We start from the raw sequence: 12163 nt of genomic DNA on the forward strand, positions 1-12163 counted from the left end.
TCTTTAGTCTTTGTTTTAATTAACTTGACTCAGTCCCCTAAGTTGTCTCCTTTTCCTTAATTAGCAGCCAAACAATAATGAGACACAAAACAAGTCACCACATGACCAGCTCATCTGTGCCCATCACACAATATCTGAAAATAAAGGTAGGTGGAGGTCTTTCAGATCACCAAAACCTTTTGACGGTGTTCATTGAAAAAACAGAAAAATCAACAGTTTTGGAAATGTCTCCTATGGGAGAATGAGAGCAGCAATAAGCTGTGGAATTAAATAACTGGTTTAATTTGCAACAAGAATCAGCTTCTCATTTAGAGACTGCTTAAAGTGAAATTGGTTGGATTTTGAAATCTCAATTTAGCTGGTCATCCTGTTAGCTCCTTTCACATCTTATTTCTGTTTGGCTGCCATTTAATGAAGAAACTAATCAATTCAGAGGATTGAATCCTTAAAAATAGGGCTATTAAAGTGAAAGGAAAAGAAGTTCATTAGCAGTGAAAACTGGTCACTGATTAAGAACAGGGTTAGAATGAAAACCTGCAGCCACTGCGGCCCTCCAGGCCCGGAGTTCGACACCCCTGTCTTAAATGGACGAGTGGCTTTCAGCCACATGAGTTTGAGCAGTAACAGGTCTGTGATGACCTTAGATGTCTGGGGCTGCATGTGTGCTACACTGAGTGGATCAACGTGTGTCTACCTGGAACAGACAGGTGTGAGTAAGTCATTGAACCCCATTCGTGATGGGGACAGGGGCTTTCAATTGTTCTCCATGAATGAGGAATTCCCAGTAAGTGTGGGTCATAAGCTCGCACTGATTAAGTCTCTGCCCTTTGTACACATCGGCCATCGCAACTACCAATTGGATGGTTTAGTGAGGTCCTCGAACTTGAATATCTAGAGGAAGTAAAAGTCGTAACAATGTTTCCATAGGTGAACCTGTGGAAGGATCATTACCGATGCCTCCCATTTCTGGGGCCGCGACCATTAGGCCTACTCCCCCCTCTCTCTAGAGGGCTGAGGGTGAGGGAGGAATGGGGCATCTACTGAGACCACCCTCCCCTTCCTTGTTGAGTTTCCTTGCCCAACTCCTGCGACCCCCGTCCCACAAGGAGAGGTGTGTGTGTGTGGTGGGGGGGGTGTCCTCCCCGGGGCATGGCCAGACGCATGGCCTTAGAGAGGTTCAGGTGGCAGGCGCTACCCTCCCAGGCTCCTGCCCTGACCTCTCGTCCGATATGTGTCGGAACGGTCACTGAGTTGCCTTCCCCCACCCTTGTCAGCCAGAGAGGTTAAACCGAGATCCTTCCTGTATGCTTTTGGCAACGGTGTGAGGTGTGAGGGAAGGCCAACTCCTGTACCACCCTGCCGCGGTGACTCTTGTCACTCCTTGTTGGGCCTTCGACAGACATGGAGAGAGAGACTACTCTTGGCAGTGGATCACTCGGCTCGCGTGTCAATGAAGGAAGCACTAATATGAATTGCAGGACACATTGATCATTAACACTTTGAACGCACCGCCTGCCTGAGGGTCACTTATCTGATCAATCGCCGCACCACTCTCCTGCGGTCGGCATGGCTGAGGAGTTCGCAGGGACTCAGGCCCTTCTGTCCCCCAAGAGCAGACCTGTGGTGCAGTGATGTTCCCCCTCACTTCCACGGGCAGAGAAGGGGGCCTGTCAGTGAGAAGGGCATCAGACTGGTCATCCCCACAACCTCTGCGTGCCCCCAGATTGTCCAGATTGTCTGAACTGTGTTGCGCGTTGGCCTGCCTCCAACGCCCTACCCTCTCCCCGGGATAGGAATCCAACTGTTCAATTAAAACAAAGCATTGAAAGGACTGGAGAGTGGTGTTGACGCAATGCGATTTCGGCCAAGTGCTTTGAATGTCAAAGTGAAGAAAGTCAATGAAGCGCGGGTAACTATAACTCTCCTAAGGTATCCAAATGCCTTGCTATCTAATTAGTGATGTGCATGAATGGATGAACAAGATTCTCACTTTCCCTACCTACTATCTAATCAAACCACAGCCAAGGGAACAGGCTTGGCAGAATCAGCAGGGAAAGAAGACCCTGTTGAGCTTGACTTTAGTCTGGCACTGTGAAGAGACATGAGAGTTTGACTGGGGCGGTACACCTGTCACACCATAATGCAGGTGCCCTAAGGTGAGCTCAGGAAAGCCAGGAACCTCCCGTGGAGCAGAAGGGCAAAAGCTTGCTTGATCTTGATTTTCAGTTTGAGTACACACCGTGAAAGTGGGACCTCACAATCCTTCTGGATTTTTCGGTTTCAAGCAGGAGGTGTCAGAAAAGTTACCCCTGGGTTAAAAGGCTTGTTCTAGCCAAGTGTTCATAGCGATGTCGCTTTTTGATTGTTCAATGTGGGCTCTTCCGATCATTGTGAAGCCGAGTTCACCAAGTGTTGGATTGTTCACCCACTACTAGGGAACGTGAGCTGGGTTTAGACCATCGTGTGACAGGTTAGTTTAACCTTCCTCTTGTGTTAGCTTTCTGTTATCATCTCTTATGTTAACGGGTCGGTTTTGACCCGTGTATTAAATCAGCTATAAAATACACTAAAAACAATAAGCTATCATCCAATTTGTTTCTCATCTCTTGGTTACCTTGTTAGGCTTCCTTATCCATGAAAATGTTGGTTTTAATACTTTTGGTGTGGGCCTCTGGGCCTTTTTGTGTCAGTATACCCCTTGATTTCAATTTAAAAAAATGGTAAAATGAACCTCAAGAGAATCATATTAATAAATAAAAGGTTCTTGTGTTACCTGACTAATACTGAGGGGTATAGAACACATCTCTTAAATAAATTTGTTTTATTTATTTTTTCATTTTAATATTAATAACTAAAGTGACATCTATGGTGTTATGGGTCAATTTCGACCCATAGATATTTACATCAAGAAAAGGCAAAAAAATATTTTTTTCAGCAATAGAACTTTAATATAAACTGAAAAAAATGAAAAGCAGAACAGGTCATGACACAAAATATATATTTGCATGGTCAAATAAACAAAAACCAATCAAGAAAATCAAATAGAAATCAATTACAAGTTCCAAAACTAATACAAAGCTAAATCAGAGTAAAAACCTCTGTGTGCAAGAACATGCTTGTGTATGTGTGTGTTTAGAGGCCTGTTTTTGAGTGTTCTTTGCAGAGATATTTCTTGCAGTTGAAACACAATACATTTGTCTTTCTGTCCTTACTTCTTGGGCAGACCTGACACCTCTTTCTTTTCGAATCAGGCGGCCTGACTGGGGTTGGTTCTGTTTCGGTTGGTGTTGAGGCAGGGCTGGCTGAGGAGGATGCTGATGCAGATTCTCTCTGTGTTGCTGATGGTGAGGATGGAGTGCTGGGTGAGCTCTGCAGCGTCTGGGTCTCGGGGCACACGTTCCCTTCGCCTAATGTGTGGCTTGACAAGGGAATTTCCCAACTCCTCAAGAAACAGTCTCCGCTTGTTTTTTTTGGTTGAGTTTCACCCTTGGTGGATGTGGCTCCACAACACAAATGCATTGTATGCAGACACATCAAGGATGTTGTAAAACACAACCATTGGCCATCTTCTGGTCATTCGCTGGCATGTGTATGTGGCTGTCAGCTTGTCCAGGTTGTCCACTCCTCCTTTGTTTTTTGTTATAGTCGTGGATAATTGTCGGCTTTTTGTCACTTCCTGATGATACAGCTGCGTCTTTGTGAAGAGTAGACATGAGTATCACATTCCGGTTTCTTTTTGGACAATATGAAACAACAGTGGTGGTGTCTGTAAAAGCAAACTTTGAGGAAAGTGGAGCCCTGCCCTTCACCTGCAAGATTTCAGCAGGCAACTCAGGTTTATTTTTCTTCACTGTTCCCACCATGGTAAGTTTCCTCTTGAGAAGTTCTTGTCCAAGGTCATAGCTGGTAAAAAAATTGTCACAAGTGATATTGTGACCCTGCAGTCCAGTGGTCATATCGAGGACCACACGTTTTCCTTGGTTTTTCTCAGGGATGCCACTCGCAGCTTTGCCCGTGTAAATCTGTAGATTCTAGGCATAGCTGGTTCTTGCGTCACAGGCTGCCCAGATTTTTATGCCGTATTTCCCTGGCTTACTGGGTACGTATTGCCGGAAGGGGCATTTTCCTCAAAAAGGGACAAGACGTTCATCCACTGTCACCTCGGGCCCTGAGTTGAACATCAGTGGAAGGAGCTGCACCCATCTCTCCCAGACATCCCTGATGGGAGCAAGCTTGTCAGATCTCACTCTGGTCTCTCTGTTGTCAAATCTGAGGACTCTTGATATAATTTGAAATGTCTGAAGTGACATTGTTGCCCGGAAAATATTTCTGCCTGTTGATGCGTCCCATAGACTATCAGTGGCCTCATTGCAGGATCTGTACACTCCAGCAAGAAGAAGAACACCAATGAAAGTATTCAGGTATTCCTCATCAATGTCTTTCCACATGTCGCCATGGACTTTTTTTCCTTCAATGTTCGTCATAGTAATGATGATTCTTTTTAGTGACAATGGCATAAATAGCTCAAAACATGTTTTGATGTCACTGACTCTGGTCAGAGCAAACCTTGTGATTCCAGGGGTCATTTTGATGACATTTGCAGCAGCTGCCCTGCCATGTACATCATGAGGTACTGAGCTCCAAAAGATCTTACCATTTTTGGACTTGAATCTTTCAGCAGGAGCAGCTTCAGCACCAGTGACCTCCTCATCCGACTCATCAGATGTGTCTGTGTCTTCTGGATGATACTCCACATTGTCTTCCTCTTCAGAAGCCTGCTCATCTGAATCACTATGCTGCTCTGTGTCCTCTCCTTCATTTTCACCAAAAATATGATCCAGAACTTGGGTCACTGTAAATCTTCTTCTCATTCTTGCATGCTGCAAATTGTAAATGTGCACTCTGCAAGTCAAATGGCCACTCAAATGAGTGAATTCACCTCACATGTCTGGACTGCCCGTCTTTGTTTGTTTTGTTTTTGTGCAGGTATACTGGAAAGCCACGCAAAATGAGAAAGCTCACATGATTAGGAGAGTAGCTGGTGGTCAGTGTGTCAGCTGACAGTGCACTTAGGATTTCAGTTTTGGCTCTAATTATTGCTTTATCATCGTATTATCATAACTGGGTCGAAACTGACCCTAACAACACAAAGGTCATAATTTCAACCCAAGCATTTTATAATTTAGTAAAAATATTTTTTTTTGCTTTATTTTGTTGAAATAGAGGTTCCTGACAAAGTCAAAAAGCCTTGATGCAATAAACAAATTTATGTGATTCTTGTATGCATTTAAAATTTAAAAGGGGTCGGTGCAGACCCTAACACAAGAGGAAGGTTTTAACCCTACTGATGATGTTGCTGTCACAATACAAATCCTGCTCAGTAAGAGAGGAACCGCAGGTTCAGACATTTGGTGTATGTGATTGGCTGAGGAGCCGATGGTGCAAAGCTACCATCTGTGGGATTATGACTGAATGCCTCTAAGTCAGAATTCCTCCTAAACGTGATGATTCATGTGGTGGGCTAGGGATAGCCAGAGGCTGCCCTGCAACCCCATACCTCCACAGGGGGCATACAGGGACGGGGGGCCATTTGAGATGGGGCAGAGGAGTGGCCTCTTATGAGCTGCCGCTCTCTCTTCCTCTACTACACCACATGTTCATGGGGAATCCGGTGCTCAATCTTTCATAGACAACCTAATTCTGATTCAGGGTGTCGTACGTAGCAGAGCAGCTCCCTCGCTGAGATCTATTGAAAGTCAGCCCTCAAACCAAGCTTTTGTCCCCTTCCCTTCCACCCTTTAACCACCTACATGCCCAGAAGACAGCCTTGGGACTTTGCACACGAGACTGGCGTGACTCGTACTTGACCAGATGTCCGTTCTCCTCTGGACCATGGCTGTGAAGACCATGACCTCTGATTTAAAGGAGGTGCAGGGGTTAGATAGTCAAAAATGCAGAGGTTCATGTAACTTAACAGAGGCAGGAGTGATATATGGCCCGATGGAGTATCAGAGGTCATGTATCTGGGGTGGGCAAAGCATCATGCCGGCTGGTAGGCAGAGGTCCTCCTGTCCCAACTTCATGACCCTCTTCCTAGAATCCTCCATCTCAATCTCTGGTCTGATCTGCTGTGCCTTTGCCAAGTGATCGCGAGTTATTGGCCTGTTTGTTTTTTTTCCCCCCAACTTCTGAAAACTGTCTCAGTCTCATTGTACTGGCTGCCTCTCTCATATAGAATTAATTTCAAAGTTCTATTAAATATACAGTATAGAAGGCTTTGAGTATTTTAGACCCTGGCTGTAGTTTGGAGTGTCTGCTCCCAACATTTCTTTTCACAAACATTGCTTTGCTTTTTATTCCAAGATCAACCATAAAAACTGGCAGCTTTCTGTATTCATGCAAAAAAATCTGGAATGCTTTGCCAATAGAGAAGTGCCAGGCTACAAACGTCAAGCATTTCAAAAAGCTTCAACAAGCCTAATTTGGCATTTTACTTTTTTTAATTTCTTGCATTGGTTATAATAGACTAGAAATGGTACTGTATACAGTTTGCAAGATCTGCACTGGGCACTAACTTCTGCTGTTTTTCTCTGTTTTCTTTTTCCAGTTTATTGCAGTGGTGCCCCCCGTGGGCCATCTGTGAACTCAACTCAAACGGCCTCTGATGCCGGGGAAAAGAAAAGTTCACAAGATGTCCTGAAATGGAATTGTGATTGGACCGAGACGGCCACAATTATGTATACTGGGATGTGTGTGTGTGTGTTGGGGGGGGGGGTTAGGGGCTGTATGGGCTTTGGCTCTGCAACTCTTTGACTCTGAGTATTATCTTGTTTATAAAGCTAAAGTAGCATTATTCCTTTTTTCACAAATTTATTGATTCACTTTGTACTGTGTTCAAAACTTTGGCTGCCATTTCTTTTATAAATTCTAAGGTAAAAATCTGTAACTATATTTTTGTTCCTTTTCCCTAATAGTTTTTAACACCTCCCCATTCTTTTCCATTTCCATTGTATTTTTGTTCTAGTTAAATGCATTTACCATTTATGCATCTTTATGATTATTGATGGCCAGCAGTTTTTCCCGGTCAACACCCCCAGGCCGCTAGAGGGAGTCCTCCCTGCAACATGGAGGTGCCCCAAATTCCCGCAGGGCACTATGGACAATGGAGTTCTGCGGCACAGCCCTGCTGGATACCATGGGGGCCACCAGGGGGCGCTGCAGGGAGGCTCAAGTGTTTCTATTATAGCCCAGAAGTACTAACTCGTCACGGGGACGGAAAAAATGAAGTACTTTCGGGCTGAAGAAAAAGAAGAGTTTTTTTTCTGACCCAGAAGTGCTATGGCATCACATGGACTGAAGGACAGAAGCACTTCTGGGTCAAGGACTATAAAAGGACTGTGGGAAACCCAGCAGACTGAGTCGGAGTTGGGTGGGAGTGTGACAGAGGTGCTGGGTGGAGTGGAGGATTGATTAGTGTTTATTGTTTATTATTGATTTATTATTGTGTATAGTGAGATCCTGCCCCAAGTGGAGGAGTTCAAGTATCTCGGAGTCTTGTTCACGAGTGAGGGAAGAATAGAGCGTGAGATCGACAGGTGGCTCGGTGCGCATCCGCAGTAATGCGGGCTCTGCATCAGTCTGTCATGGTGAAAAAGGAGCTGAGCCGCAAGGCGAAGCTCTCAATTTACCAGTCAATCTATGTTCCTACCCTCACCTATGGTCATGAGCTATGGGTAGTGACTGAAAGAACGAGATCGTGAATACAAGCGGCTGAAATGAGTTTCCTCCGCAGGGTGTCTGGGCTCTCCCTTAAAGATAGGGTGAGAAGCTCAGTCATCCGGGAGGGGCTCAGAGTAGAGCCGCTGCTCCTCCGCATCGAGAGGAGTCAGATGAGGTGACTCGGGCATCTGATCAGGATGCCTCCTGGATGCCTCCCTGGTGAGGTGTTCCGGGCACGTCTAACCGGGAGGAGGCCCCGGGGAAGACCCAGGACACGCTGGAGGTACTATGTCTCTTGACTGGCCTGGGAACGCCTTGGGATTCTCCCGGAAGAGCTAGAAGAAGTGGCTGGGGAGAGGGAAGTCTGGGCATCTCTGCTCAAGCTGCTGCCCCCGCAACCCGACCTCGGATAAGCGGGAGACAATGGATGGATGGATGGATATTGTGTATAGTGGAGGTGGAGGTGCTTTGTGCACATTTTGTTATAATAAATTCATTATTGGGAATTTTACCTGGTGTTTGGACGTATTGTCTGTGGGTTTGGAGGTGCGACAGAGCCCCCTACTGTCATAGTATATATATATATTGTTACACACGTGCGCATGGTAGGTAGCTAAAGGGCTTGAATAGTGACAATTCCATGTCTGACCAGGAGGTGGCGTGGTGCACATTCCTTTTTTCTCAATCTTCTGCAGACCATTCATGGGAAATTCCACAGGGTTCTGGCGCCCGTGATGACGTCACTACCTGCGCTTATGATGGCGTCACTTCCCATCCCGGCACCTAAGATGATGTCACTTCCTGTCCAGACCTTTAAAGCCGACATTTTTGCCACGTGTCATCAGTTCTTTTTTGGACACTAAAACAGACACAACTAAACAAAATCCAACCCTTTTTGCAGCCAGGGCATAATATACGGGTGGCTGCCCCAAACCTTTTTATGTCTCCTGTTCTTTTGGCAATACATACTGTATATGTGTGTCTGGGTGTCATTTTGTTTTTTTGAGAAACGTTGTTTCACTTTTGAAATCTTTAAACACACCATTTATTTATTCAATAAAAAATGCATGAAAAAGTGTATCGTATTTCCTTTTCTTAAAGTTATAAAAATGAACTGGCTCTGTATCAATATGGGTGAATAATACCATTCACATTAGATGAGGAGTCTGCACATAAACAACGTTGGTGTGTTGTGTTGATTAGACTTGTAAGAAAGAATGTCACTGCCCTCTGTCCACATGGTGTTCATCATAAACTGAACTACTTCATGCTGTTTAAATCCTGCTCAGTTACTAGAGAATATTTTATTTTACAGCTGTTAAATTCAGTTCAATTGTATTGTCTTAATAGGTAAGTTTGGTTTCTCAGGGGTTTTTACAGAGACACCTTGAAATAACATTAAAAACACATCACTAAGAACAAACTTATTACAAATATGAACTATAGCAGCAAGCACTTACTGTAAAAAACAGATCAAACATATCACACGTAAAAATTAAATTGACATTTAGAATTCACTGATGATTGATTCAAGTGATAACAAGCTCATTCACTTAATTTAAGTGTGTGGATGTAAAGTTGAACTTCTTTGTAAGTTTAATAGCCGTTGGACAATGCAACATATAACTGTCCGTGAGTGAATATCATTTCTTTCTCTCTAATAAATAAATAGACTTTATCGTATGTTTGTCCCTGTGATTTGTTAATTGTCATAGCAAAAGCTATTCTACCGGAAAACTGTAAACATTTTAACACGAATGGCATATCAAGATCTCCTTTGGTGTCTAATGTTATCCCCTGTTATTACCTTTCTTGTCACCTGTTAAAATTTTACATGTCAGAATTGTTCGACCAATTTTGAATCTTGTCTCATTGCATAGTCCATCACTCAGACATAAATTACGCCATAACATTACGATACATCCTGCATTCAGCAGTAATTCAGCTGGTGGAAGACCGGATGGTGTTAACGGTTGTAGATATTCTTCATGATATTGTAAGTTGATGTTTTCATCTTCCACACAATCACCACCAACTGTTTCAGCATAGTCTATGGATACACATTTAACCAATCGACAATTTTCGCGTTAATTCGTTTGACTTCATCGTCTCTCGGTGCTAGGATTGGCTGATTGCTCATTTCTTCTGTTGATATCCCTTCGGAATGAAATTCTTCAATAAGATTCGGACATAATAAGTTTTCGTTTATTGGGAACTTAAAGTGAGGAAAGCGTAAAAATTTATAAGAGCTGAGATCGCATGAACTGTGTCTGACAAAAGCATTCACACGAATGAGAGGTGAGAGGACCGTGGGCATGGGCCATTAATGGAAATTGTTGAGAGGAGGGCGGGACTTGATAAAATCTCTTGACAATAGTCTCGTCTCAAGATTTTCTTTTATAATAGATAGATATATATTTTTATTTATAAACTGATAAAAAAAATTAAAGGAACACTTTGAAAACACATCAGATCTCAATAGGAAAAAAATCCTGCTGGATATCTCTACTGATATGGACTGATATGGTAATGTGTTAGGAATGAAAGGATGGCACATCGTTTGATGGAAATGAAAATGATCAGCCTACAAAGGGACGAATTCAAAGACACCCTGAAAATCAAAGTGAAAACATGATGTAGTAGGCTTGTCCATTTTGCCAAAATTTCATTACAGCAACTCCAAATCATACTCAGTAGTTTGTATAGCCCCCACATGCTTGTATGTATGCCTGACAACGTTGGGGGGCAGGCATGCTCCTAATGAAATGATGGATGGTGTCTTGGGGGATCTCCTCCCAGATCCGGACCAGGGCATCACTGAGCTCCTGGACAGTCTGAGGTGCAACCTGGTGGCATTGGATTGACCGAAACATAGTGTCCCACCCAGAAGTGTTCTATTGGATTGAGGTCAGGTGAGTGAGCTTGAGGGCCAGTCAATGGTATCAATTCCTTCATCCTCCGGGAACTGCCTGCATACTCTCGCCACATGAGGCCAGGTATTGTTGTGCACCAGAAGGAACCCAGGACCCACTGCACCAGCACAGGGTCTGACATTGGGTCCAAGGATTTCATCCCGATAACTAATGCCAGTCAATGAACCGTTGTCTAGCCTTTAGAGGTCTGTGTGTCCCTCCATGAATATGCCTCCCCAGATATGCCATCACTGACCCACCACCAAAACGGTCATGCTGAACAATGTTACAGGCAGCATAACATTCTCCACAGCTTCTCCAGACCCTTTCATGTCTGTGCTCAGGGTGAACCTGCTCTCATCTGTGAAAAGCACAGGGCACCCACCAATTCTGGTATTCTATGGCAAATGCCAATCGATCTCCATGGTATCAGATGGGCATTGAGCACAGGGCCCACTAGAGGACACCGGGTCCTCATCCACCCTCACGAAGTCTGTTTCTAATTGTTTGGTCAGAGACTTTCACACCAGTGGCCTGCCTGCTGGAGGTCATTTTGTAGGCTCTGGCAGTGCTTATACTGTTCCCAAAGGAGCAGATACCGGTCAGTCCTGCTGATGGGATAAGGACCTTCTACGGCCCTGTCCAACTCTTCTAGAGTAACTGTATGTCTCCTGGAAATTCCTCCATGCGCTTGAGACTGTGCTTAGAGACATGGCAAAACGTCTGGCAATGGCACGTATTGATGTGCTGCCATCCTGGAGAAGTTGGACTACCTGTGCCACCTCTGTAGGGTCCAGGTATCACCTCATGCTACCAGTAGTGATACTGACCATAGACAAATGCAAAACGAGTGACAAAACAGATGAGGAGGGAAAAATGTCAGTGGCCTCCCTCCACCTGTTAAACCGTTCATTCCTGTTTTGGGGGTCGTCTCAGTGTTGCCCATCTAGTGCACCAAAGCAGCTGAAACTGATGAACAAGCCTCTCTGCTACTTAACTGACCAGATCAATAGCCCAGAAGTTTCATTGCCTTGATGCTATACTCATTTTCAAAAATGTTTCTTTAATTTTTTGACCAGTATATATATATATATACTCTGTGGTGGGTTGGCACCCTGCCTGGGATTGGTTCCTGCCTTGTGCCCTGTGTTGGCTGGGATTAGCTCCAGCAGACCCCCGTGACCCTGTGTTCGGATTCAGCGGGTTGGAAAATGGATGGATGGATATATATATACTGTATATGTGTATTGTGGGGCGGCACGGTGGCACAGTGGGTAGCGCTGCTGCCTCGCAGTTGGGAGATCTGGGGACCTGGGTTCGATTCCCGGGTCCTCCCTGCGTGGAGTTTGCATGTTCTCCCTGTGTCTGCGTGGGTTTCCTCCGGGCACTCCGGTTTCCTTCCAAAGACATGCAGGTTAGGTGGATTGGCGATTCTAAATTGGCCCTAGTGTGTGCTTGGTGTGTGGGTGTGTTTGTGTGTGTCCTGCGGTGGGTTGGCACCCTGCCCGGGATTGGTCCCTGCCTTGTGCCCT

At 44.8% G+C, this 12163-nt stretch overlaps 1 pseudogene; it reads right to left on the minus strand.

The window, feature by feature from the left end:
• Positions 1-5909, minus strand: part of LOC114643966 (piggyBac transposable element-derived protein 4-like) — a 29901-nt pseudogene extending 23992 nt beyond the window's left edge.
• Between the last annotated feature and the right edge of the window lie 6254 nt (positions 5910-12163).

Source organism: Erpetoichthys calabaricus, chromosome 1 (genome assembly GCF_900747795.2).
Source record: "Erpetoichthys calabaricus chromosome 1, fErpCal1.3, whole genome shotgun sequence".
NCBI classification, from domain to species: domain Eukaryota; kingdom Metazoa; phylum Chordata; class Cladistia; order Polypteriformes; family Polypteridae; genus Erpetoichthys; species Erpetoichthys calabaricus.